The 27,658-nt window shown below is 41.3% G+C and overlaps 1 long non-coding RNA gene across 2 annotated transcripts in view; it reads right to left on the reverse strand.

Annotated features, from left to right (window-relative positions):
- LOC119716074 (uncharacterized) overlaps nucleotides 1-26,590 on the reverse strand; it is a 35,864-nt gene extending 9,274 nt beyond the window's left edge. For both annotated transcript variants that reach the window (XR_005263753.2, XR_011807249.1), the window contains exon 1: nucleotides 26,458-26,590. This is a non-coding gene — a long non-coding RNA (uncharacterized lncRNA). The remainder of the gene's footprint in view (nucleotides 1-26,457) is intronic.
- Between the last annotated feature and the right edge of the window lie 1,068 nt (nucleotides 26,591-27,658).

The raw sequence follows: 27,658 nt of genomic DNA on the forward strand, positions 1-27,658 counted from the left end.
AAAATACGTTCAAAAGAAAGAATGATCTCATGTTTCTGCTACCAGTATCTTCCTCAGCCTTTATCCAAACCTTTCTATATTAGAAGCTTGATTGTCTGCTACAGTGGGGAACGAATCTGGTGGCTTTAGCCTACACACAGCATTGGACAGAAACACAGTTCAGTTATTCATCTGATCTATAAATTATTGAAAAAACAAGAACGCAAAGGTCTTCCAATGCAGCATGAAGTGTTCAGGAAGGAATATCTGTTACGTTTAAGAAAAGGTCCATTTTAGCTTCTAAATCGGTATCTCTGCTCACACTGGGATCTGCAAGTCTGTCCCCTCTAATTGCCCGTTTACCAAGAGGGCTATATGCACATTGCCCTGAAATTATAAACTAACTCCAGATCTGACATAATCCAACCTTGCACCCTGAACTCCAGATCTGCTAGCACACAAAAGCCCTGCACCACCATTTCAGGTCTGTTACGGGCTGTGTAAAACCAACCTTACAAGCTATAGCAGCACTCTCAGACAGAGAATAACCTTAATAGTAAGGAAAGACAGCCCATCCCCACATGTACCATTCTGTCCACTGTTTCACAGAATCACAGAATTTCTAGGTTGGAAGAGATCTCAAGATCATCGAGTCCAACCTCTGACTTAACACTAACAGTCCCCACTAAACCATATCCCTGAGCTTCTACAAGGTCATTGCACACCAGGTAAAAAATCTGCTCAGCTGTCTGCTCAGCTGTCTGAGACCTGTGCTCCCCTCAGGAACTACTGCTGAGCGTCCTTGAGGTCACCACTAAGCACCATTGCTAAGAGCACTGCTGCCTCCTCACCAGCAGTCACTGAAACAGCAGCTGCCCAGGGGCTATCTAGACTGACTATCACAGATTCCCACCACCTCTCTTTGATGAGCACATTTGCTCTAAGGCACAAGACCCTTTGTCATCCTGCAGTCTTGGAAGGCAGTTTAACATCCACTTAGAGAAATCAGAAGTCTAGTTTTAAACCCCATGAACAGCGACTAGCCCACAGGTAGGACTCAGCGCTACAGCTTAATACAGACCCCTCCTTCCCTGCCACGTCCTCAACAGAAAGAACAGCTCAGGAGGACTAAATCTATCAGTATCATAACTCAAAAGCAGATGAGAGAAGGGACATGAGAGTGAGTAATTTTGCTTTCTTTTTCTAGGTGAAGTTTGATCAGAGCTTAACAGGTATCTGAATTTGATGTGCTTATCAGCTTTGACAGCTCCAGCTTGTGTTAAACTGCCACTTTGGACACCTGTTAATGATCCTTCCCCATCGTTCTCAGTTACAAGAGGAAAAAAAAGTAGTCTTCTGATTAGTGTACACAATTTGATCTGCATCCAGGTAACAGAGTATTTAGGGTTGAAATACCTATCAGCAAATACATGTGAATAGAGCTTGGTCAGCAGCACACACCACAGGTCCCCTCACAACCATCCTAGCTACCATCAGATAAACGGGGTGAAGAAAAAACAGGGCATAGGCCTTCTTGTCTGAATGAGACATTGTGCAAGTACAGCACATCACCTTAAATGGTGGCTCATTTCAAAAGAGATTATTACATATATACATACTAAAGTGATTTTCTGAGATAATGAGTGAGCATGATTTCTTAATGGAGTGCTTGATTGTGGGTGGAAAGAGCACACCTGATGCATACTTCAATGAGATTTCTGCTAGTACCCTAAAAAACTTTATATAATTTCAGTTCTCAGCTGTGAGCTGGGCCTAGTCTCGACATCCACTGCAATAACTCTTCTGATTTATCTGCATATAGGATATTTCAGTATTTTGGCCTGTAACAAGTTATTAAAACATTTACTCACTAAATCTTGAACGGAACCTTTCCTGCAGAATGAAAAGGTTCATAACACCCCCAGCTTTCCAGTCACGGGAGAAGTTTCCGTCAGCTGGGAGGAGATCCACAGGGGGAACGCTAGAGGGCAACAGATGCCCTTCCACGGGCCTAAGGGAGGCCGAGATGTAATGCTCAACCCATTCTCACTTCTGTCCAGCAATAATCCTACAAGGAAAAAGTGTAAGAGCCTTCTGCATATACATGAATGTACCGTTTTCCAGTAAAGGTGGAAAAAGGAGGCTGCTTAAGCCTGTCGCTCAATTTGCGTATGAAATTAGATGAAGAAATATAATTAGACAAGTTACATGCAAGCCTTCCCTCTTACTGCTTAGCAGATTTGTGCCACGTTAATAAAGGGAATAGATTTGCTACTTCAAATTTTTCGTACAAGTTGGAAAGGATAAATCCCATTCAGCTTGGGTGTTTGACAATATGAGTTTGACAGGGTCATGTTTCAGACCATTTAGGATTCATATTTTTAGGCATCATTAAGATTTATAGTCATATGGACTACCAACGACAGGTAAGGATGAAGGAAAAAAGTTTAGTTTTGGTAGATACTGCAGTTTATGAAGTGGTCTCAAGCAGATTACTAAATGACATTTGCTTTTCCCTTAAATCTTCAGAAAAAAAAAATCATGAACTCTGCAAAAGTAATTCTGAAATACAAATTGCAAAGACCTGTTCTCATAAACCAGGAAATACAGCAAGCAAAGCAGGCAGATGGAGAAAAACCATCACCTTAAATTATCTTGTGGCACCCATCCTGTATCTTCCCCCTTCTAATCCAGAACACCCCTGCCTCAGTCAAAGCAGAGAGAGACTTGTCGTAATACAAATCAGAGCTACATAACTGAAGCAGGCTGTTTCATATAGGTCCCTTTACTTTTCTGGTGCAACAGGATGCTACAGAAGACGGGCACTTAAAAGCCTGCTGATCAAAGCAGTTCAGTTCTGTGACACAAAGAAACCCTCTTCTTCTGCAACTGGAGTTCCTGGTTAAATATGGCTGAGGAACGAGGCATGCTTTTCGAAGCCAATTGCTAACTGAACACACCAGGTTTTCTCAAGTGCTTGGTGTTGCTGGGGTTGGAGTCATTAAAAAGCTGAATGCCCACAACTGTGATGAGAGATGACAGCTCATTTTTTAAACATGAATATTTATAGCACTCCATGTGTGCTTAAAAAATAAAAAAAAAAAAAAAAAAAAAAAATCAGCTCCTATTTGGGATGAATTTTTCCCACCAGAAAAAATAAAATAAGTTTTAAGCACATGTTTTGCCTATCTTCTTGGCCTCCATTCCCAACTCCATTTTCCCACTCAGCTAACTTAGAAGTGCTACAAAAAGAAGCTATTTAAGAAACATGCAACAATCTGCTAACCCTCTCAAAAGCCACAGAGATTAATTCAGTTTAGGCTCTGCTGTGAAGATGTGCCATTTCAATAATATTCAAAATATTAGTGACTGTTCGCTTAATGAACATTTCCCAGTGAAAGGGCTAAGGCAAGCAACCCAAGGTTGAGGAACCATGCTGTGATTTTATCAGAAAAGACTGCACATGACAATGAGCAAGATTTTAAATTTGGTTTGTCTCACCTCACAGATTCATTAAGGACTTTCAAAGGAATATTTTTGCAATGTGTTTGCTACTAAAGGTTATAGGAACAGATGAGGATGTTAGTATTTCCAACAGTGTGCTCCTTGACGCAGCCAGACTTGATATCAGCCCAGAAAAACACTCAGAAAAGAAGTTAAAATTCTGCATTTTGGTGTCATGTGCAACGACAGCCTTGTTTGTGCTTGGATTCAGTCACTACAGAGAGCAGGCTGTTGTCAGCAGTGTGCAAGAGCAGCACATGGGCTCTGGCATATGGACAGGCTTGGTCCTCATGCAGGTCTCCTGTTTTTGCAGATCAGCCCAGGTTGTGGTGCTTTCTATCTCTTGTGTACAGGCAGTGGTGTTACTTAAAGAAGAGATAACGCAATTAAAACAGTCAGATGTCTGCCCTTCCTGCCTCTTCTCAACCCCTGGTGTTTTGTTTGTTTGCAGTTCCTTTGTTTGTCCTCCTCTGGGGCAGGCTTGAGACAGAGGGTCTTTTTGTAGTTCCATTTTCTTCCTCTCTCCCATCATACTTGTGAATCTTGAATACAAAGGTTACTCTTAATTAACTTAATAAGGCAGAAGCCTCACAACAGAAACAACAAAAATATAGTTTCTCATGCAAAGCCATTGTTTTCCTGACCCAACAGGCCAGGTTTCTATGTTCCACATGCAGTCTTAGGTTTTGTGATAAAGCCCATCTGTACACACAGAGGAGCACAGCCAGCAACAGCAGGGGGATCCCAAATAATCCCTGCCCCAGCTACTCCCAGGCACATTGCAGCAGACCATGCCCCATCAAAGGCCCACCTGCACAAAGGCCCACCTCTGAGCCAAATTAGGGGCTCAGAGGAAAGGAAACCCTGTTCCAACCAGACCACTGCATCATCTGGCTGTGGAGGGACCAAGGGAGTCCCAGCCAGCTGCTGGCAAAGCCACAGGGTCTGGGGGTTGGTTGGGGCACCTCCTTGCGTGCCCATATCACTCATGGCAAGACCACGGGGCTTGACTACTGGAAGGATCCACATTGTGCACATTGTGTGCATATGTAATTGTTATTAGCAACTAGCCATCGAGTTTACTTCCAAAACTTTGTGCTCAAGCGCAAAGTGGTGAAAATAAGTACAGCCCTACATTTTGTTGAGGAGGAGAGGAAGAAACAAGGCTATTCCTAAATGTAATTATAATTAGTAGTACTTGCAGTAGTTACTAATAATTATCAGTGATAACTAGTAGCAATAAATACTCATTAATAGATATTAATTACATGTGTTTGATATGACCTATAATTAATATATTAATAATATATAATTACTGGTATGTATGTATGTACCTCTCTGTACATATACAGATATATATGTATAATTATATATGATTAACGTTTCACACCAAGACCTTAATCTTGATCAGCCAGAGGGAACAGGAGGAGGCCACTGGTGTCATTTGCGTGCCTGCCCGTGTCACTCCGTGCGGCCATTCAGGTGTGTACGTGATCTATACACAGCGTGTGCATGCACGCACACATCCCCACTGGGGATACACGCTCAGCCTTTCTGCTGGCTGGGACCCAGGGTGGGGAGCTGCAGCAGCCTCCCCGTTGGGTTACTGGGTACAGCCACCCCAACATACAGGACATATCTGGAATTCCCAGTGTTTACAGATTGGGTGCTTACAGAAACATCCAGAATAGAACTATTCATGATGACCTCTGAGAAGTGCTTCTCCTCCTGAAGTCACTGACTGCTAGATACTCCTAGCCTCTTCAATGGGCTCTGCTAGACTAGTCCCTCTTCCTTGTACCAGTGCCCAGTGGAGCTCACGTGCTCCATGAGGGTTGCTGGAAGGCTACAGAAGTTACTGGCATCTGTATAAAAAATTCCTTGATATCTGAAACTTTTGACGTTTTTGGAAGAACTGAATCTCGGGCAAACCAGCCAGCCTAAGGTAAGTTATTAGAAAAGCATGTGCTTTTCTGAGAGCCTGACCAACCGGGATGGCCACTACCAAAAGAGTAATCATGAAGGTCGACCAAAGATGATGTCTGTAGTTTCAGCCAAGTGACCAACTACTCCTTCCTTAACCCACAGCAGTTTCTGCCACTGTGCCCATGGTTACCAGAAGAGGTTAAGATTCTGTTAAGGGCTATATTTCTTCCTCCGCCCTTTCCAAAAGGATGAAGGCAGCCCTCAAAACCATTTGAACAAAAGCAGAACAAAGTCTCATTAAGTTTTCAAACAAGGTTTTACACATTCATTTACATTCATTCATTTTTCTTCAACATCAGAGCAGAAAAAAAATCCAACCCGCATGCCAGGAAACTATAAAACTCTGTTCCTTACCAATAATCACAGAAGTATACAACAACAACAACAGCAGCTATGCTAGGGATAGAGGTGAATTCTGTTTGAGAACTTTGGTATTTAAAAAGAGGGAAGAAAATATTCCCTGATGAAATATTCTTACTTCCTAGGTAGCACATAGTGATCATGACAAGTACCAAATGTCATGACCAAGATTTTAGGAAAGGAATGAAACTGACTCTGAGATTCCCGTGATTTTGAAGAAATTAAACAATGGCAGCTCTGTTTATGCTTTATTATTGTCACCTCTTCCCCAAGTGGCACAGCACTTGCCAAGTCAGAAACTACCATACTTGTATCAAGGCTCCAACAAATTAAAATACTTACAGCTTCTCAAAATCTAACAGTAAAATTAAGACCTCTATTTTTTTTATTTTTTTTAAATTTCCACACAAGATGATGTAGTGAGAATGTACATGCTATATCCACCTAATAGGTGCCATTTAATGATAATATTCATAATGCTCAAGAAATTTTGAACACAGATTGCCAAGACAAACTCTGCCCTTACAAGCTACAAACAGTAGCCAGTCATTAAACCTCACCAGTTGCCTTTCCTGGTAATAAATATTTATTCTTCTGGCTTCTTCACCCACCGGATAGATGTCCCCCTATCTTTCATCATGAGCAAGAAACAGGGATTCAGGTGCAGAGTTTCAGCCACTATTTAAAGGTTTGGAGAAGGGCAATAGAATGGAAAATTCTGTTATGGGGAAAAAAAAAGAAACACCTTTAAACAGGAAAGAGAAAGTGGTAAGTTGTTTTTGTTGCAAAAAGATCTGGTTCCAATGCAGACACTGCCAACAGCTAGGGCTAGATTTCCTAGATACGGTTCCAAGTCTCAAAAAAGGATGCTGTGAAACTGGCCCAACCTGACTGATTCTTCAGAGCTGCAGGAAAACAGTTTCAAGTGGATGGGCTTGGTCTGTGTGTTTTACATGTTAAAAAGCTGAATTCCCCTCTTCCCAGAAATAGGGGAAAGCAATTGCAGGTCTAAATTGTCAGGATGAAATGCTATACAGGGTGACAGTCTAAATCTGTAGGAAGCCTCCAGCCTGAGTGTAAACTGTTTGCTTACTTGAAGGAATACACATCTCTTTAAAGGAATTCAAAAGACTAAAGCCATTACATAGACCTGTCTGAGAAAGAGTCATATGGCAAAGCAAGGTTTTGTCATGAAGGAAAAAAGAAAAAGCAGAAGACTGGTGTACCATGGAAGGCACCAATCAGCAGAATCTCAGGGCAAGACAGCCAAGGGGGAGGGAGGAAAAACAGCGAGAAAAAAAATCTCACTCATCTGATGAAATGTCATGTCTTGGCTCTGATTCAAGCTTCTCAGAGCTGAGCTCGCATAGACAAGTGACAGGCTCCTCTCCTCAGACTCCTGTCTCACAGCACCAGTATCATCCAGAATAAAAGCTATTAGGACAGTAGTAAGGAGCTGAACTTGCTGAAGAACTCACACCTTCAATGCACAAAAAGAAAAGTCATACAATTACTCCTCAAAACATTTATATGTGCATATATATAAATATACACTAACATATTCAAGTCATATATATACACAATATACACACACACACACCCCTGGAACTACAAGCAGATTCACAGTTACTGTTTTGTTACTTTCATGTGTTACAGAAAATTTAAGAAGGTGGCAGGGTAAGAAGTGGGTTCACCTTGAAATGGAGATTGCCTCAGAAGTACTCAATTTAAGGCTGAGGACTTGCAAAAAGACCACCAATACTCAGTCTAGAGTACTGACAGCAAAGGTCTGAACAAATGGAAGATCAGGCTTTGGCTACTGGGTATAAGATAGGGCAGACATTGTAAGAAGCACCACACATGACTGAACAGCCGCATTTTCCAGAAGTCACAGGATCTATTCATCTCAAATCCACAAAACATAATGGAGGGAAATTTAGATCTCCCACAAACTTGAACAAGCAGATCATAAAGGAGTTTAAGTTGTCTCAGCAAGTGGTTCAGCTACAGGTGTGCCTAGAAGAGGATGCGTTGCCCAAGGTTTCATTCCCAGAATGACTGCTTTAGTGAGAGACTGCCTGCTTCATCTTCTTACCTCCGCTCTCTCTCTCTCTCACCTGAATAGAGCAATTACCAGCCAGAACACTTTTGAGTCCAGAAGGATCAATCTCCTACAAGTTCAAATGCAGCACATCACCACAAAGCAACACAGCCACACCTACATGAGTTCATTTGAGCACCACACAGTTGATGCAGTCTGATTATTTTAGGTAGTTTTTCTTCTGTACTTCATGATCCATCACAAGGCATGTCACTGTGCCTCTGCAAAACTGGAAACAATGACACAGGCAGCTTTTGGCTAAATGAGAAATCAATTCATGCTGATAGGATGACTTTAAGGCAACCAGATTGGTTGAATTAAACCACTGGGCTGCTACTGAAGTAAGGGCACTTTCACAGAAGTAGAAGAAAAAGTGTGTGAAGAGGGGCCAAGAAGGACTAGCATATGCTTCATTCAGTCCTCTTCCTCCGGTTTTGACAGGTGCAAAGAGATATAGGGTACCTTGGCAGGAAGCACAGACTGCCTATGCTTCTCTGGAGAAGGATCTGTGTTCTGGTAGACTGAAGGGGCACAGCAGAAAACTGAATGCACCCTAGAATAACAGTGGGAAACTGAGGCAGTCCTCGGGCACAGTAACTTCTTGCATCCTTCCTGAACAGCTTAAAGTTTATTCCCCCAAAGCCCCACAACAACCTCTTGCAACCTATTGCCTCCTATGGAAATAAACCATTTATTTGTAAGACTGGAGTTTTTCCCCGGTGCGTATTTAATTCTCAAGGAGCAGGGCCCTAAAGAGAGATGTTGAGTTGAACAGAGACCCAACCCACAGCCAAAGTCCTCTATGCCAAATCTAGCAAGCATGTAGCAGGGGACGGGAGACATACCTGCACTAGCAACAATAACATTATTTGTACACCATCCTAGTACTCTACACCAGCTGTTAAAGATTATCTATCATATATATATTTATTTATTATTATTTTAAAGAGACAAACTATTGGCCTGCCAAATCCTCTCCAGAAGTTGGGAAGCCCCCTCCAGAAAATCAGTAAATTCGAAACTCCACTAGAGAACATACATTCTCTAGTTTTTCAAAGGTTTCATAGCCCTCAGAGGAGAGCCAGAAAGTTAGCTTATAGTTTCATCATGTTATTTACATAACTGTGAAATATGTTTGTGTTCTAGAGTAAAAATGCTTGGACTTTAGCTTCAGATACAGAAGACAATGCATGCCCAGGTGGCCTAGTAAGTTCCCGGTAGCACATCCTAATTCAACTCTGCAAAAAAAAAGCAAGAGAAGGTAAGCATGTTTAGTTGTAGCTGCACTTCTGACAATAACAATCCTTCATTACGACTCAAAGATACTGACTCCTAACAAAGTTTCAAAGCTGGGCAGAGAGAAAACAAGACATTAACTTCAACCTTCCTTACTTTCCAAGCAAAATACACAATAAGCAACAGCAACAACAAATGTTATTTCAGTGAATAGCCATACCTTCCATTTTCACAGCAGAAAAGTTTTAGCTTACCTTTCAGATATTTCAGAACACATAATACCAACTGCAAACAGTGTGGTACTTATTTTGAAATTTTTAAATATAAAATGGTGGCTATGACAGTGAAACCTTTCACCACTAACTCTATCATTCATTATGTGCAGTTACCACAACGGTAATTGCAGGGAGTTGTTTTTTAGGACTAGCAAGCAAGTATATTTATTGGCATATCAGAAATAGCGTATTTTTCGTAGTTATAACTGGAAGGACTCCAAATGGAAGATGAGCATCATCAGGTGGGAGGCTAGGAATACAGAATAGAAATGTGAGAGCAAGCATTAAATTTATTCTTTTTGTTAACTATCAGTACAAACTGTTTACAAGAAAACCTCATCGTCCTTCTATGTCTCTCCTCACTGTCACTGAATGTTGACCTGCATGTGTCCTCTGTCTCCCTCCATTTTCAGATTTATTTCAAGCTATCCAATGGCAGCTCCAAGAAGAAAAATATAGCAGTGGGGGTATTTTTCCTCAAGAAGAACACAGTACCAAGAACATACCGGTAGTTATAATGGAGTAATACTGCTGACAGCCATGCCATGCTCAGACCTGAAGACAACAGGCCTCCCCAGAGACAACAACAACATATTCATGCTGAATTGAAGCTAGTATACCTCAAAACACATTTAACATCACAATTATTACCAAGATTTACTAGACAGACATAAAACTGAGCCTGAATTTCTGAGTCACCATAGTGACTTACACCATAGTGTAAGTTCTTCCAGTGCACTAGGTTCAAAACAGTCTGAAAATGATGATGCCCTCAGTGCATGTATCTCCCTTATAGCAGACAAACCGTACATTTGCTCCCACACATGCATACAGACAGGAAACTAAATATGCAATTACCCAATTTGCAAGTGTGACACATGTGCACACATCTGAGGACACACCCTATCAAGCTCCATCCTGTATTTCCCCCACTTTAATTCAGTTTCTTTCCTCCCACAGACACCCATACTGCTTGCCAAATAAAATTCTGGAAAAAAACAAGAAATGACTAGTATTGGTCGCACTGGTTGTTTGTGAGGCAAAACATTTTTACTTAGTTAGTGCTTTATGTATGTTCATTTAAAACAAAAAAGATAGCAACAGGAAGAACAAAGCAAAAGTCAACCTTTTTTTTCTGGAAGTCTGTTACTCAGAAGGAAAAATTGGGAAACTATATTTAAGAATAGGAAAAACAAATCCATGGAAGTAGCCTGTTCAACAATATTTTACTATTACTGCTTATTTTAGTCTATGCCAGTACTGCTGGAAAATAAAAAACAGAGATGACTACATTGTTTCCTAAGTCATATTGGTGATAAACAATTAAAAAAAAAAAAAAAAAAAAAAAAAGGGACAAAAGTTAAACAGCCTGTAGCACCAAAGTATTTGTGTCTTTGCTTGCTGTAGTACTCCAGACTTTTGCTGAGCCATGCACTGTGTGCATAAAGAGTCAGTGAACTAAAACAGTGATAAAAATTGGGATAAAAGCATCCTTTTGCACATACATCCTTTGCGCATACTCATGTACAAAAGCACTCATGCTTTTGAGGAGGGAAGGTGAAGAATAAGGAAATCTTCTCTTGATTATCTTCCAATATTCACATAAATACTGAAAAGGGAGGGGAGCTATCTACAGGGTAAAATTAGAGTAATTGTAAGTACTGTACCACCCTATCAGATGTTTTAGCTTTAAGCTACTCTAATGAGCAAGCAATGGTAACTAGGAGGAAAAACAACATTAGGCACACAGATTAATATAGCTGCTGAAATAATATCAATTTGAAACAAGTGATTTTCAACAAATTTGTACAGGGCTAGAGCCCAAGTGCAAAGGATTAAAAGAAGGGAAGAAAGGCAAATGCCAGTTAAGTTTCATAGGAGGATTAATATTACACATGAAGCCAACAGCAGTAACAATAATGTACACACACAATGAGAATCTAAGCTCTTTTCTCCAAACAGTGGCCATTACAAAGAGTAACTATATATCTTCCCACTGCCATGGCTGATCTCAAGAGCTCAGTCTTCCATGAGAGGCTCGTGGGTAGCCATCCTCTCCAAAGGCAGGAACGAGGCCAAGCCATGAATGCCCCAAACCAAGATTACACAAGCGTAGCAGCAGTTTGCAGTCCCACCTTCCTGGGACTATTACCTACAGGCCAGAACTAAATTACGGGATTAGCTGCTGAGGTGCCAGGCTGTTACAAAATCTGTACCTCAGTGACGTTCACGTCCTGCTTCAAACAAGAGTAAACAAGAGCCAAAGCCGTGCAGGAGAGGGTGAGCCGCTGCGGGATGGGTTCCTGCCTCTCCCTAGGGCACCGTGCTGCGGCCCTGCTCCACTCCCCACCAGCAGGCCACAGGCGCCTTCAGCAAGTACAGGCCCTGGTTGTTTCCTTACTGGAAGCGCAGTAGGGCTGAGCTGCTTTACTTTGTTTTCTTGCTTGGAAAGAGCATGCTAGGCCACTACAGCTGAACAAGAAAACTAAAATATTTGTTTTAAGTTAGGGTTATTATCTCTTACTGTACACTTCACCCACAGTGGACGCGTAGCAAGACAAAACACTACTCAGAGAAAAATCTGTCAGAAAGACAAAATCCTAAGCTGCAAACCAGCACAGACAAGAAATTCTGCCACCTAGAATTCCTGGTGCAAGAGCCATACATTTATGTACATAGAGATGGGCACCATAGGCTTTCGAAAACAGAGCTATTGCCTCAGGGGACCAGCTCAGGGCTTAAAGTTACCTGGTTAACATCCAGCTCCAGATTCCTGAAGTAACATGTGCTCTAATAGGAATAACCACCTCCATCTGTTCCCCTCAACCCCTTGATCTAGGCTTGCTCAGCCTAACTTCTATGAATTTCTCAACCACATTTCTTCTATTGCACTACTGCTCCCTCAAATCAAACCCCTTGGCTTATGGACATGGTTGTCTAAGAGGGGACTCCTTCCCTCTGAAGCAGCTGTAACATCATCCTCACTCTCATTTCAGTAATTTACTGACTCAGCTAATCAAACCCTACCTGGTGAGTATCATCACACAAAGAGCAAGAGGGGGGGAAAAAAGTCCCCTTCTTTTCACTCAGAAGTCCTAGCTCTAGGTCTTTAAATGAATTATAGCCTTAAACGTCCCCACTTCAGTTCAAGACGCTGCCTGTTTTCAAGTATTAGCTTCCTGAAAATATATGGAACAGGCTTTTTTCCCCTGGATTTAAGCTGTCACATTGTGTACCTAATATCCTAACATCTTCCAGACTGCAGCTGAAACTTCAATGCATTAAGTTAAAGAAATTATTCTTCAGCTTGAACGCTTGACCCACATATCATATCTGACTGAGATGAATTATAGACTGCTGAAGGAGGGATTTGGTCAACATCCAGAAAAGCACCTTAACTGCCTGAGGCACATCTTCAATGGAATTCAGGCACATAAATTCACAAAGCAATCCAACAAATACCTCCATTCTCCAAACTGAGGAACCTGAAACCACTCAAGCCTATAGGTTAATCTGTGAAGTCCTCCAAGCACCCAAATGTCAGTTTGTATGTGACCAGTAAGTACTCAAGCCTGCAGAGCTAGGCACTTACTAAAAGCTCAGCTGCATACACAGTGCAGTTGTGTTTCACCCCCTGAAAGACCTCCAGCAAGCTGTAGTCATGCTTTACACAGAAAAAGACATTACTGAATCTACTATAAAGCATGGCAGCCAGTTACTTTTATTCAAAAACAAGAGGGGAAGGATTGCTCTGTAATGGTCTAGCAATTGCAGCCACTGCCCACGACTATAGGCACTCATTCCTTGCCTCTCAGGAGGCTGCTGAGATCAGCAAGGCCCCCTGGAGAGGTGCCCTCTCTGGCCAGGTGACAATACAAGCAGCATTCACGAGAGCAGAGCAATCCTGATCCTGAATCCCAGTGTTGAGGAGAGCCAGCAGATGGGAAAACCTGGATTCCTGGCCCTATCAGATTATTTTATTCAGTTTATGAGAAAGTCTTAGAAGCAGAGACTAAACTTGAAAACTGCCTTTCAGATGGAGACTAAACTAGAGCCCTTTGTCCAGAGAAGGGCGACGAAGCTGGTGAGGGGCCTGGAGAACAAGTCCTACGAGGAGCGGCTGAGGGAGCTGGGCTTGTTCAGCCTGGAGAAAAGGAGGCTCAGGGGTGACCTTATTGCTCTCTACATGTACCTCAAAGGAGGCTGTAGTGAGGTGGGGGTTGGCCTGTTCTCCCACGTGCCTGGTGACAGGACGAGGGGGAATGGGCTTAAGTTGCACCAGGGGAGTTTTAGGTTAGATGTTAGGAAGAACTTCTTTACCGAAAGGATTGTTAGACACTGGAACAGGCTGCTCAGGGAAGTGGTGGAGTCACCATCCCTGGAAGTCTTTAAAAGACGTTTAGATGTAGAGCTTAGGGATATGGTTTAGTGGGGACCGTTAGCATTAGGTCAGAGGTTGGACTCGATGATCTTGAGGTCTCTTCCAACCTAGAAATTCTGTGATTCTGTGATTCAGTAGTAGGCTTTCCTTGGAGCTGGTATATCTTTAGCAACTCACAGCAATGCAACTCTAGATTCTGGTTTGCAGGGACTGTTCATGGAATATGAGAAAAATAAACCTCAGACTTCATAAATCCCTAACTTCCAAGGTGTCTTCCTTCTGAAGAGGACTCCTGAGACCAGAACCTGTGAGGGTACAGGTGCTTCAACTCAGACAGACCACACACGCTGAAGCTCCAGGGAAAGGCAGGCATAACTCTCAGTTTAGTGTTTCCTGCCACCCAAATCTGGTATCTTATGTGGTCTTTACAGACCGACTGTCCAACAGCTCTCACTGACAGTCCAAAGGAGCCAGGAGCCCCAAATAGCTATGGTCACCTGTTGGAGCTTGGTAGCCTTCTCTAGATTTTGCTTCTACAAGCATTTTTATCTTTGTGTACATATAAACGTAAGCAAACAGTGAACCTAAACTGTTAACTTGCATTCTGCACATCTTTTTTTTTTTTTTAATCTTACTGCTCATTATTCACCACACACACCTGAAATGACCAAAGCAATAACTTCACCTGTACAGGAGGAAGTGGGTTTCAACACACTACCAACAACCACCATTGCCATTGGAGTGCTAGAAGGCTCAAACAAACATTTCTATTGCTCACCCATGAGGTAGGATTTTGGGGCACCACAAGGACTGGCTACTGCCTCAGGGCCAGGACACTGGAGGTTCCCCAGGGCCATCCCTATCCCCAACCAGGGACAGGCTGGGGGGCAGCCCCAGGCACCTGCCTGGGGACAGGGCAAGGCTAGGCAAAGACAATCAGTCTGCAGGTCAAGATCATGCCAGGCACAGGCACAACAGACTGGTGATGCTGTAGATTGGCTCAGACAGGGACTGAGGGCCCTGGGCTGAGCTGAAATGGGGCTCCCGGGGAATCAGCAGGAGGTAACCCCTGGGGCAGCTGGTCAAGGCTATTAGAGCCTTCAGGGCTTCAATAAGAACTATTTGTATGAAATGAAACAATACTTACAGATAAGGGAACCATAATGCTGAAGCCTGGGGGCCTCTTTCAGAGGTCAAAGGCATTTAAAAACACCTGACGTGAGTGCCATTTTCAAAGCACCTTTTGAGCTTCTGGAAAGAAAGATAGCAAGAGCCTTTTCTCCTCCCACTTCATGCATTTTTATTTCCAGGAAAATAATAAGCAAATAATGCTAAGCTTATATGGCAATTTGTATAGAAGGATACATTTTTAGTTAGATGTGAGCCTAGTTGGATACATTTCTAACACCTAGGTTTTCATTAGGTGGTATAAAGACAGTGTAAATATCTACTCTGCTTGCAGTGCTCACTAGCAACCTGTCCCTTATGCCAAGTTACAGGGCTTTACCAAGGAGGTCACGGAAGCCTCACCCCAATTTCAACAGATTTTCCCTTTCATCAAGGTACGAGACCAAATTACTGGTTTTCCGTTTTGTCTATCAAATATATATTTAGCACTAGGTTTTTTTCAGCTATAATGAGATGACTGGACTATACTTATCTTTGCAAAGAAAAGCCTCTTTCTGACAGCTCAAAATCTGGAAGTTTAGGATATGCCAAAGGAAGGCAGAAATCATAGCTTCTAAGTATTATGCTACATGAGCAGTAAAGAAAGGAGAATCATTACAGATATTTCATGCAGACCAGCTGGAAAGGCAGCAGCCACAGCACTTGCTACCACATGGCTATTTCAGGACTGCAGATGCCTGACTACCAACCTCAAGAGCTAGCTGCAGAAAGGACCCCCTAGGAAATCATTTTCTTTTTCTTTGCAGTGAGCAACCCTGTAACACAAAGATTTAGGAGCAAAGTCAGCTGTGATGGCCTGCACAAAGATAATGTTGTCCCCAAACCTCAAAGGATTCTTGATTTATGATTATACCAAAAATTGGATAGCACTAATTTTATAGAGTTTGGCATAAAAAAAGTGTCAGACCAGATTTCCTGTAGGAAAAGGTTAAAGAGCACTGACCCAGCCTAAAGACAGTGCACTGAAAGGCCCAGGTGACATGATGGCTGGAGCTATAAAAAGCTGCAGCCAAGTGGCAGGAGGGTGAAGGGAAGAGTGTTTTAAAACTTAATTTTTCCTTTCCTGACTGCTGGAGAGGATGGAAAGGGAAGTAACGAAGTCTCCTCTAGGTTAAAGAAGATTACTACATTGCTTTGGTATGCAGAAAACAACAGTAAGGAGATGACTGTGAGAGAACTGAAAACCAAATATCTCATTAAAAATGAGGGGTTTAGTGGGTTGTGGAGGTATTTCCAATGCTTTGTGTGGAGTGGGACAATGAAGGTAGAAGTAAGGTTGCAATGACCATGTACTTCACGTGTCTAGAAGGTGAGGAGGAGAGGAGGGGAGAGAAGCCTCTGTCAGCTTGACTAGAAGAGAATTCCCACCATATATCTCTCTCCCTGAAGGACAGTGCCACCACCGCCCTGCTGGGGTTGGCAACCTTTTACTGAGACCAATGGAAAAACTCGCCCTTCAAAGATTCAGGACTGTTTTTTACAGCTTATCACCCCAAAAATACAATCTGTACACTGATTATTTCATTCACCACTGAAACTTGATCATGGGACAGCATGACAGCACTGCTTCTGTGCTTGAAAATGACAATTCAGCAAGCAATCTAAACTTAAAGAGAACTGAGTTTTAATTGTTTTACATGTGCTGGAATGTATTTTTGCATAGTAGCACAAAAACGTTTTTTGTTAATTATAAAAACCTTTTCAATACTCAAAAACGGTCAAAAAATAACACTTTTTATGACACAAGTTGTTTTTTTTTTGTTTTTTTTTTTTTTTGTTTTTTTTTTTCCGCTTGCTTCAAATTGAAATGAAAATAAGTTAACTGTGTTTTTAAAGGGAAAAAAAAAATTACTTGAAAGTTATTGCACTTACCTGGGAGACCCAAATCTATTCCAACAGCAACTTATTAAGTATTTGAACACACATTTCTCACTGTCTTCCTTCTGTGAAGGGCCTGGAATGTCTAACAACCTCTATTGAGACCATGAAAAACTTGAGTGTTTCTGAAATATCTGCTTTATAGAAATGTTAGATTTTTTCCCTCACCCAGAGAAACCTGTTAAATTCCTTAGCCACCTGATGAATTCTGGGGCATATTTTATGTGCACTGTTTCTACCTAATGCCAAGCTATAAAGATTAGTTTTTATCTGTGTTGATGAGCCAGTGAGCTGTAGACTACTGTTGCTGCAGCCTTTGAGGAAGATTGCTACAGCAATGTGCTGAGCTTTGAAGCTAAAACCCATTCTTCAGGCAGTGGGCAGTCTGACATTTAAATTCACAGTTGCTACTGAATATACCTAAATAGCTGAGTAAAGGACTGATGTTCACATACATTGACCCTATACAGCAAATTGCATACTTTTAGCTTACAGCCTCACAAAATGTTTTTATTTCTTGCTGAGTCTGGCTATGCCTATAAAGACAAAATGGTTGCAATCAAATATTTGAAGGTATTTTCTTGGCACATTTGAAACGTGAAATTTTGGAACGGCTTCTTAATTGACACTGATTAGTTCCACTGGGTTGTGGTAAAGAAGATATAGATATATATCTTCATATACATACACGTTTATATACACACACCCAGTGGAGAGGGGGGAGTTAGACAGAAAAAGCAGAAACAGACTATGTAATTGAAGGTAATCCTAGGTCACACCTGCATGCCTCGCATACCAAAAAGAAGCAAGTATTACTGAAATTAAAAAATAGTGATCTGTATCACAAATACAGGCAGTGTAGAGAATGGGTTAAGTACATCTCTGAGGAGAAAGATCTGAGGACATTGGTTGATGAGAAGCTCAAGACAAGCCAGTGATGTGCACTTGCAGCCCAGAAAGCTAACCACTGGGCAGTGTCAAAAGCAGTGTGGCCAGCAGGTCAAGGGAGGTGATTTTCCCCCTCTGCTCTGCTCTCATGAGACCCCACCTGGAGCCCTGTGTTTAGCTCTGAGGCTCCCAGCACAAGAAGAACATGGAGCTATTAGAGTGAGTCCAGGGGAGGGCCACAAAAATGATCAAGAAGATGGAGCACCTCCCCTATGAAGACAGGCTGAGGGAGTTGGGGTTGTTCAGCCTGGAGAAGAGAAGGCTCTGTGGAGACCTTATGGCATCCTTCCAGTACCTAAAGGGGGTCCACAGGAAAAATGGGGAGGGACTCATTGTCAGGGAGCACGGTGATAGGACAAGAGGTAATGGCTTTAAATTAAAAGAGGGTAGATTTAGATTCGATGTTGGGAGAAAAATCTTCATTCAGAGGTTGGTGAGGCACTGGCACAGGTTGCCCAGAGAAGCTGTGGATGCCCCATCCCTGGAGGTGTTCAAGGCCAGGTTAGATGGGGCTTTGGGCAACCTGGTCTGGTGGCAGTGTCCCTGCCCATGGTGTGGGTTGGAACTTGATGATCTTTAAAGTCCTTTCTAACACAGACCATTCTATATTTGCTGCAATTAGTTGCTTTGAAGGCTGCATTTTAAATACAAAACTGGAGGTGGGGGCAGTGATGGAGAACAGCAGATGATATTACTTCTTACTTCTCCAGCCAGAAGCCAACTCAGTACACCTTGTACATCTGGAGGTACAGGCGTACCATGGATTTATTCAGCGGCACAATACTGCCTGTTCTGGTCTCAGACCACTGTTGCGAATTGAGCTGACAATTATAAAGCTGACTAACAACTTCTGAAGGGTATCCCTCAGAAGTATGGGAAGACCCACAGCACTGGGGACAAGATAGGAATTGTTCCTCCACCTGTCCCTTGAGCATCACGTCATACCTGCATACAAAGAATTTCATCAGTTATTCAGTACCACAAGGCTCTTCTGCAACTCCTCAGAGTCTGCTTCACTTGTTATACCCTGCGTGCCATGGTACAAGCAACAAAACAATTAAAAAAGGGAACTTTTCTCTAGTGCTGGTACCGGTCAATAGACCGGGAGGCAAACTACTTGCTGTCAAGTATGCTCAAGCCTCGACATTCACTAAGCTTAATTAAACAGCTCTGGTCTACTGACCACTTCTGAATTTTTAAGTACACTGAAAAATAAGAAATGCTGTGCCCACTTCTATTCATGCCAGAGTTGAGTGTTTCTACACAAATAAAGCAACAAAGCAGCTTTGACACAAGGGTTTATAAAATTCACTGTTTTTCAATCTAAAAAATGTGGGGAAATAGCAATCCATACTATTTTTTTTTTTTTTTTTTAATCTAAACACCCCCTTCTGTATATCACAGGGATAAATAGAACCACACAAAGAGCAATTGTTAATATACTTCCTTTTCCAAGATGAGTTTTATTAAGATTGCTGGTGTATTGTTATCAAATCACTGCACAGTTGGTGTTTGTCCTGTCTGTCTTAGAAAGCCATTGAGCCAAGAAAACCGGATTCTTAAATATTTTCAACCAGTAAAAATAGATCAATAGTTTAAGATCATAATGAATGTATGTGCCCCCTACAAATGCAAAGCTAATGTCTGACAAGGTGGAGTTCTGTGAGGATGGAACCAGCCCTGAAGAGCACTTGAAACAGGCTCTGTGAGAACTCAATTTTGTCTTTCCATCACAGGAGGAGTGATGCATGGTAGATATTCACTGTGAGTTAATGAACTGATTTAAGCTATCTAATCCTCACAGAGGAAACAGTTCTTGTATCTTGGTCTGATATGGTTAGCCTTCACTGTTATGGCGTAAGTCCTACATCAGCTGGCAGCGTTTTGACCACAAAATAGTGCTAAACCACTGATGGAGGTTTTAATCTGTACACACACAGATTGTTTTGAAAATGATTTATTAAGCAACATAAAGGCAACAGTCTCATGGACACTTCTTCAGACGTAAGATAGATGTACATTAAAATCTCTAGCTATACAGAAGTAATGGTCTCTCCTTTAAGTAATCAGCTGCACATAAATAATGAATGTTACAACAATGATGCTGGCTTTCAATGTATTTTCTGAAAAGCACAGTATAATATAGTATCAAAGGCATCTTCATGCATGCTCTCACATAGTATCAGCACGGTGCAGTTGAAGTTGAGCATAATTATTAGTGTTCTAGCATGATCCAGAATAAATACTGTATGTGAAATGCAACGTCAGTTGGAGGAAGTCAGCATTGACATTGTCATTGCATCATGTATTAAGCAGTGTGCTGCATTTTTTACTCCCTTTTTTTCCATTCTACTGTTGGGTTTGATTTTATTTCTCTGCACTGTTGCAAAAACAAGAGTCCGGCAAAGTTTCATGCAGAAGATATTGTTACTTGTATGCAGTAAGTGGGAGAAAATGGTGCCACCTACTTGAATTGAGACATCTGTTGCTATAAGTGATTTTATTGCCATGCAGTACACACTTGAGAAAGCCACAGAAATTACAGTTAAATAGATAAACAGTGAGAGTTCAAACAAAGCAAAATGCTGTCTTAATGGACGAGGATGCTACTGGGAAGCACCAATGGGGTACGGAAAAAATTCAGCTCTTCTCCATGAGGTCAGGCTTAAGGGAGACAGAGTAACTCCCCTTGCTAAACATAAGGAAGTAATCCATAATCAGGATTGAAGGCAATAGCTTTTGACAGTCCAGCTTCATGATTTAAGTGGCAGCATGTAAGCCCTTGTTTCTTGGATCCTAGCTACACTGCCAGTCTCAGATATACTGAAGAGGAACAATTTCTCAGCATTGCTATTTTGGCCTACCAAGGGAAGATCCAGCAGTAGAAATACTGTAATGACTGTAGTAACTGCTGTCTCATATGGACTGCTGACCTCACAAGAGATAACAGCTCTGCCTTCCCAAGCAGAAGTGTTGTCTCTGCCACTCTGGATTTGATTCCCTGGTACACTTTACTTCTAATGTGCAGGTCAAAGATCTGCTTGCCTAAAGAAATATGGTAAAAACATGCACTCTCCTCTCTACAGCAGAACTAACACGTTACTTGTCCTCCAAACCAAGAGACAGATAAGCCAAGCACTGCCTTCCTCATAGCAGTTGCCTTCAGAGATTTCTTTGTGCATGTCATAGTTACACAGGCAGCTGCCTAAAGGATAAATTACTGCAGTCCATATAAGGGGAGAAGAAAAGCACTGCTCCCTTCTCTCCGTCAGTCGCAGCAACAAGGGGACTGCTGTTGAGAATTTATCAATTACTTATGCAGCTGCCATTTCTTCTCCCCTCATTATTCCCCAGATTCAAACATCTTTCTCCATGGACCAAACTCCATCTTCAATTATTCATTGAATTGGGCATTTTTTTATTTTGTATTTTTTAGCTTACGAGCTTAGGAAGTTAGCCAAGAGCTATAGGTTGGCATGCAAGGTAAATCATCCAGCCTCGGTAAGGAGGATGAAGCAAAGAATATTGCAATGACTGTCATACGTTTGGAATCACATCATAATGAGACTAGCCTGATCCACGTGAATAGCAGCACTGACAGCGACTGGACAAGTAGCACAGCCAAAGTACCTGTTCAGTCTGCAGATTCATAATTTACACCTATCTCTGTGGATCTGTTACAGCATATAAATCCCAGATAACTACACAATCAACAAGTAAAATATGTAGATAAAAAAGGCAGTCAGCTCCCTGTGCTTAAACTCCAGGCAATACATTTTACATGAGTCCACTTTGTCTTCAGAAGACAACTTATTTTGTTGACAACTACAATTAAAATAAAACCAACTTGTTGAAAGCCAGCTCTACCACCACATTCCCTTTTCCAAACATTTTTACATAGGTTACTCTAAATTACCACAGGTTACTCTAAATTACCACAGAAGCTAACGAAAAGGATGGAGAAGGATTTTAAGTTCCTTTTCAGCCCACAAAAATTCTACATCGTCTCTGGAAGTCTCTTGAGTCACTAAATTTTATACTGAACCTGCCAAACTTTAGGAATTAAGGCCTTGGAAATAGAATTTGCCCCTGTTTTTAGAGGTGCATAATGTTTTTAAGGTAATGAAAATACAAATTTAAAAAGTGCTCAGAAAATAACTTATCACTCTTCTTTCTCATTCTTCATGGCTTGCAAAAACCTCGTTATTCATATAGAAACTTTTTTCTCCTATTGCCATTAAGTAACAAATTACGACAATTAAACCTGCAGGAATATAACCTGAAAGCTCTGAAATGGGAAGAAAAAGCACCAAGAAGGCTAATTACTGTCACTACACAGACAGTACTGTGCAATGAATAATTATGAAGATAAGAATTGTGGCACTAGGCCTAATACTGAATCAAGTATTTAGGTTCAAATACGTAGATTCTAGATAAAATTTTGAGTACTTTAGTGTTTATTTAACGTGCAGTCAATCCCTGCTTACATTTAAAACAATATTGAATTTGTGTGAAGTCTTGTTATCTTTCTTGGTATTTTTAAAATTGTAACTTCTCTCCATGTTTGATAGAGAACAAAAGACATATTTCTATCTTCTGGCCCACTCAGTACCATCTTACCCAACTAAGCAGAAATCGTTTTCCCATCAAACAGGCAACAGAGTCTTATATTAATGTACTGGAATGGCTTCAACTCTTCCTTATGGTCATGAACTGTATCTCTACCTTTGAGACTCACTGCACCCTGCAAACACGTTTTCCAATGCTAACCACTTAGATGAATTAGTCAGATAACAGTATCCATAATACCCAGATGACACACAACTCTTTGTTGACAGAGCATTACAACTACACCCAATGATTCATTGTTTGGAGAAGACTAAAAGATGAAGGAAGGCTGGTTGAAACCAAATTTAAGGTAAGTAAAATTGTAGTCAAACTACAGCTCAGCAGCCTGATTTTAAAAGGCCATCCGCAACTTCAGGCTGAAAGTTTGAGTAGATCACTCTTCCCTTCTGACTTTGTGGGTATCTCTTGGGGAGAAGGAGGTGGTGGTCAGGGAGGAAGAATTGCTGGCTGTGTAGGAGAAACTCCCAAATTCAACCCATATAAAAAAATAAAAAATAAATCTGACACAAGCCTCATGCCCACTTCTTTGCTTTGTCTCTTCTAGAAATCTGCATGTAATAATTAAAACACACTCATAGAGCAATCCACTGCATTTCTGTCCCTACAAAGTAGGAGGAAAAATCCATGACAGCTATTAGGCAGCCTCATAGAAGCTGATGAACAGAATGTTGAAACATAAGCAGATCTGCAATTGCACAGAAGACGGGAGAATTAAATACCAATTCTAATGCTCACTAAGTGGTCCAGACTCAAATCTATTTCAATCATTAATTCTACAACAAACATAAGCCATAAATTAAATGCAGATGGACTTGTAGGTCAGTATCAATCTGTTGCAGAGAATGAGCGAAGTCAAAACAGACATGTTTTAAATTCTCTTCTGTTAAATTGCTTCTACTTCACATAGATTCAGATCAGTTATGTCTTTAGCTCATATCCCAGAGCCGATGATTGTAAATTTCAAGATATTATGATATTACTACTATTTTAAAGTTACATTCATCATTAATTTTCCATGTAACCAAAGCTAGAATTCCAATGCTTTTATAAAATATTCAATTGGTGCATCAGTACACATCAAATGTCACAGGCTAAGTATACAGCTACTAGCCCTCAACCCCACGTAGTTTACAGAAGTATTAAAAACATTCCAAGGGGAAGCAGACTTGCTCCATCCACCAAAGCACAGCAAGCCTCTGCACATCTTGACAGGGCTGGTGTGTCTTGTGTTACTCTGCATATCACCTGGAAACTAGATTAGTCAGTACAATCTGGAAATTTTCACTACCGGGCTTTAAAGTCCTTGCTCACATTGCTAGTATCTTCCACCACCAGGCACTTCACCCAGCTGCAAACATAAACCTTAAGTAAAATACAATCAAACCATATTTAATTATAGAAGTGCTCATCTGTCAAAAATTAGGAAAGGGAAAAGACAGTAGTAATTTACTTTAAATACTCTGTAAAACAGTGGTTACTCCTGAAAATGTCAGTGGAGGTGAAGGGCTGTCACTGCAGTGCACCTGCTTGGCTTCACTTCGTTTGTGATTCTGCCTCTTCTGCTTGCACAGCAGAAGCAGGAGCTCGTGGACTAGCTTCTTGGAGTTGCTGAGCCCAAGGCAGTCACAAACAGCTCAGGGTGCTCAGTGTCTTGAGGAAGCCATCCATTTAATTTTGGAGAGTTCTTCCATAGACAGCCTCAAAGCATGTGGTACAGATTTGTACACCACTCCCCACCTTCTGCCCATGCCCAGACCCCTTTCTCCCACCTTCCGCCCACCAAAAAAAAAAAAAAAAAGCATGCCCCATGCGTGAAATCTGTTCTACCAGACCTCAAGAATTATTTCAAGCCTGCTACTTATGACAACTTCACAACACCATTATGATGTGAATTAGGAAGGTTCTTCCTCTTTCCCACTTTCCCTCTTCCAGATATTCCTTCCTACTTAGAGAGTTGTGTTGCATGGCGCTAGCATGCCTATGAAATCTTATTGCAGGCAATACTAACCCCTGCATGCTCCAGAGATTACCAACATGCATTTGGCATTCCACATTGAAGAGAAAGCACTTTGTATTAATTACATTGCCATCAATGAACCATTGCTATGACTTCAGTGGATTTATGCTCAGAACCTATCTGTCTACGAGGCCTTTCAGTGCCACAGCTTCAGCTGCCCATTAGAACTGCAGTCCCTTGGGAAACCCTCAAAAGATAGTCTCTTCTTCCCCTTTTAATTTCATTCCATAAATTTCACTCCCATTATTATGTGCATTAACGGCAGCCTTTCTATGTCGTCTGTTCATAGCGAGTGACATCATTCCCTTTGAAAAAAACAGGAGGAGGAATCCATGGGAATAAATGCACCATGGCAGCACTTAGAGCAGGGCTCATTCACACAGGGTGAGCAGCTGTACAGAGAGCTTGCTGAGGGACTGACTCCTTTGCAACTGCAAACCACCAGCAGGAAGCAGCCTCTGTGTAAGGAAGTGATTAGATATTTATATCCTTCACTGTGGCCAGTAAACAGAATTAGTGTGACTTGGACCAAGTTTTAATTATATAGGAGCTTAATGATCTAAGCTATTGTGGGAGGAGAGTGTGGGGGAAGAGAATGAAGGGTCAACAAAGTGCATCTGTCTGTTTTCTCTCCTCTCTTCAGAAACGGGATTCACAGAGCTGTTTTTATTGGATTTTTCAAGATGTTCCCCCCCCCAGTCAAAGGAATATCTGATTTATAACTAACTAGTGCAGACATTAAAAGTAAGAAAACAATGGGTAGCATCTATGTACAACCCCTAAGCAGCTCCTAAGGCAGTAACTTTAAAACACCAGTAACCTCATTTCTCAGCATGCATACTCAAACCTGCTATGCACATGAGAAAATCCTCTCTGAACAGCACTCCCCATTGACAGTTGCTGACAAAGATCCTCTACGATCTTGACCAACAGACCAACTTGAGAGCCATAGTAAAGAACCAGCACTGATCCAAAAATATCTGCTCTAACTAAAAATCTCAGTGAAAGTGGTCCAGTTCCTACCTATCTGAAAAAAACTAGCCTCCTGCATACATAACTTCAGGAACTGTAATTGGATTTGCATTTACCTCTTTATTTCTCCTACACCCATCATTAGAAAACTGCACTGAATATTACACTTTCATTTCAGCTGTCAAAATAAACTCTGGAAAAGATGCAGGTTCAGACTATTGATTTGAATATTTTGATCCTTTCCCATTTTCTTTTACAGAGATTGAGTGCTCCTTGAAAGTGTCCTGTACTTATCTTGCCTGGTGATTCTCCTCAGCTGACAAACCCATACTTGCTGAACACAACTGTTGAAGGTATTATGACAGGGAAAGAAAAACACAGGCCACAACATTAATGTTTCACATCTTAAAACGCAAATAAAATCATGTAGCCAAGGCCTTGACTGGTGTTAACTGGCAAATGGAAGTCCCAGTTCAGATTCAGACCTTATCAAGGACAACTTACAGGGATTTCATTAGTCTCTGTCATTCATTTTTAGGCTAGATACAGCTATAGAGAAGTGAAATGCATACTAAAATAAGTTCCATTTTTGCCAGAAAAAAGAGTATTAGTTCCCTTTTTTCAATCTTTCAAATGTTTTTCAAATGTTAGTTGTTACACCTGTCTCCTAACATGACTCCAATTTCACAGCATACATATCACTATCAAAACTAAAAGTAGGGCCACCAAATGGAGTCCTTCAATACTTCCATAAACTTCCCATGAAAATATTTTTTTCAAGTCTGAAAATAAAAAATAAATCCCAAGAAAATAAGCCAAAGTAGTTATATGAGGCCTTCAGAAATAAAGAACTAAAGATATATACATATATATTAAAAAGAAAAAAAAAAAAAAAAAAAAAAGCTTCTCACTAAATTGTCTCAAACCAACCACGTTCTCAGCTGGTGCCTCAAAGAAACCAAGTTCATAATCAGTGACATCAAGCACATAACATTTGACTTACATCTCAAACAAGATTCTGGTACATTCATGCTGTCAGGATCCTGAAGGCACTACCAGAGCTCACTAGCCCTACCTAGCTTTCCCTAGGGCAAGAGAGACACAACGCCCATGGCCTGAGCTTAAAGAAGTCCAGGGGTAGGGGGTATGGTGAAGGCCTCAGGTGAGGCTGGTCAGAGACATTAATTCCTGTTTGTGCCCGCAGGGCCCTGACACACAGTACTTATAATTACTACAAAGATAGAAATGTTCTTATGCAAGTAGTTTTGGTCCTTTGGAAAACAGGGAAATGTTGATCATCACTGTTATCCCTCTGGTGATGCTGAAAAACACCCTAAATCTAAAGTAATTTGAGATGTGACCTACAAGCAAACAGAGGGTCTACTTTCTTTTTACCTAGGTCAGTGTTCAGAAGGCTTCTAGACAGAAATTATGGCACAAGAAATGGTGATTCACTGCCATCCTCTTCCTTCAGTAGAGTTCACTATGATTTTGACTAACAAGTCTTCCTATCAGCAGGGCTAAACCACTGCTTTACTAGTTCAATTGCCACTCACCTAACCAGAGCACAGCCATGTAATCAGTCAGCTCTGCCAGCAGAGGCACCAAATTACCGGATGGAGGGGGATTTGGGTCGCATCAGTTTGCCCCATAAACAGTGAATATCAGGCTCCTACAAGGTCACCCACACTTGTGCTGAGCAGACACACTTAAGTGCTTGCAAGCGAATGCAGCGCAGAGGTAGCTAGAAGAGGCATTGAAGCATAGCTCAGGTAAAGGCTCCATGGATTTGAACAGCTGCAGATTACAAAGCAGCTATTCAGGTAATTAAGTGTTCTTCACTCTGTGCTGAGACTGCAGAATAGACTTCAGGATTCCTAAATTGCTATTTAAATCAATTCATCAAAGATTTGGTTTACTTTTCAAAAGGGCTGCAGCTGGTTTTCAGCTTAACCAATGGTGTCAGCCTATGTGGCTAAAGCAACTTCAAAACTAAAAAGTCACCTTCTTTAGAGCAGAGGTTGATAAGCAGGAAGCAAAATATCTATCAAAAGTATCAATCTACTTGATATTATCAAAAATATTGATAGTATCAAGTAGACAGTGATAAGGATAGTTCTGTGCTTGTATTTGATTATCAACTGTATTCAAGTGTCAAGTGAAGAAAAAAAATAAAAAGGCAACACAGTTTACTACACATGAGA

The sequence above is a fragment of the Anas platyrhynchos genome, chromosome 2 (assembly GCF_047663525.1).
Source record: "Anas platyrhynchos isolate ZD024472 breed Pekin duck chromosome 2, IASCAAS_PekinDuck_T2T, whole genome shotgun sequence".
Classification (NCBI taxonomy): domain Eukaryota; kingdom Metazoa; phylum Chordata; class Aves; order Anseriformes; family Anatidae; genus Anas; species Anas platyrhynchos.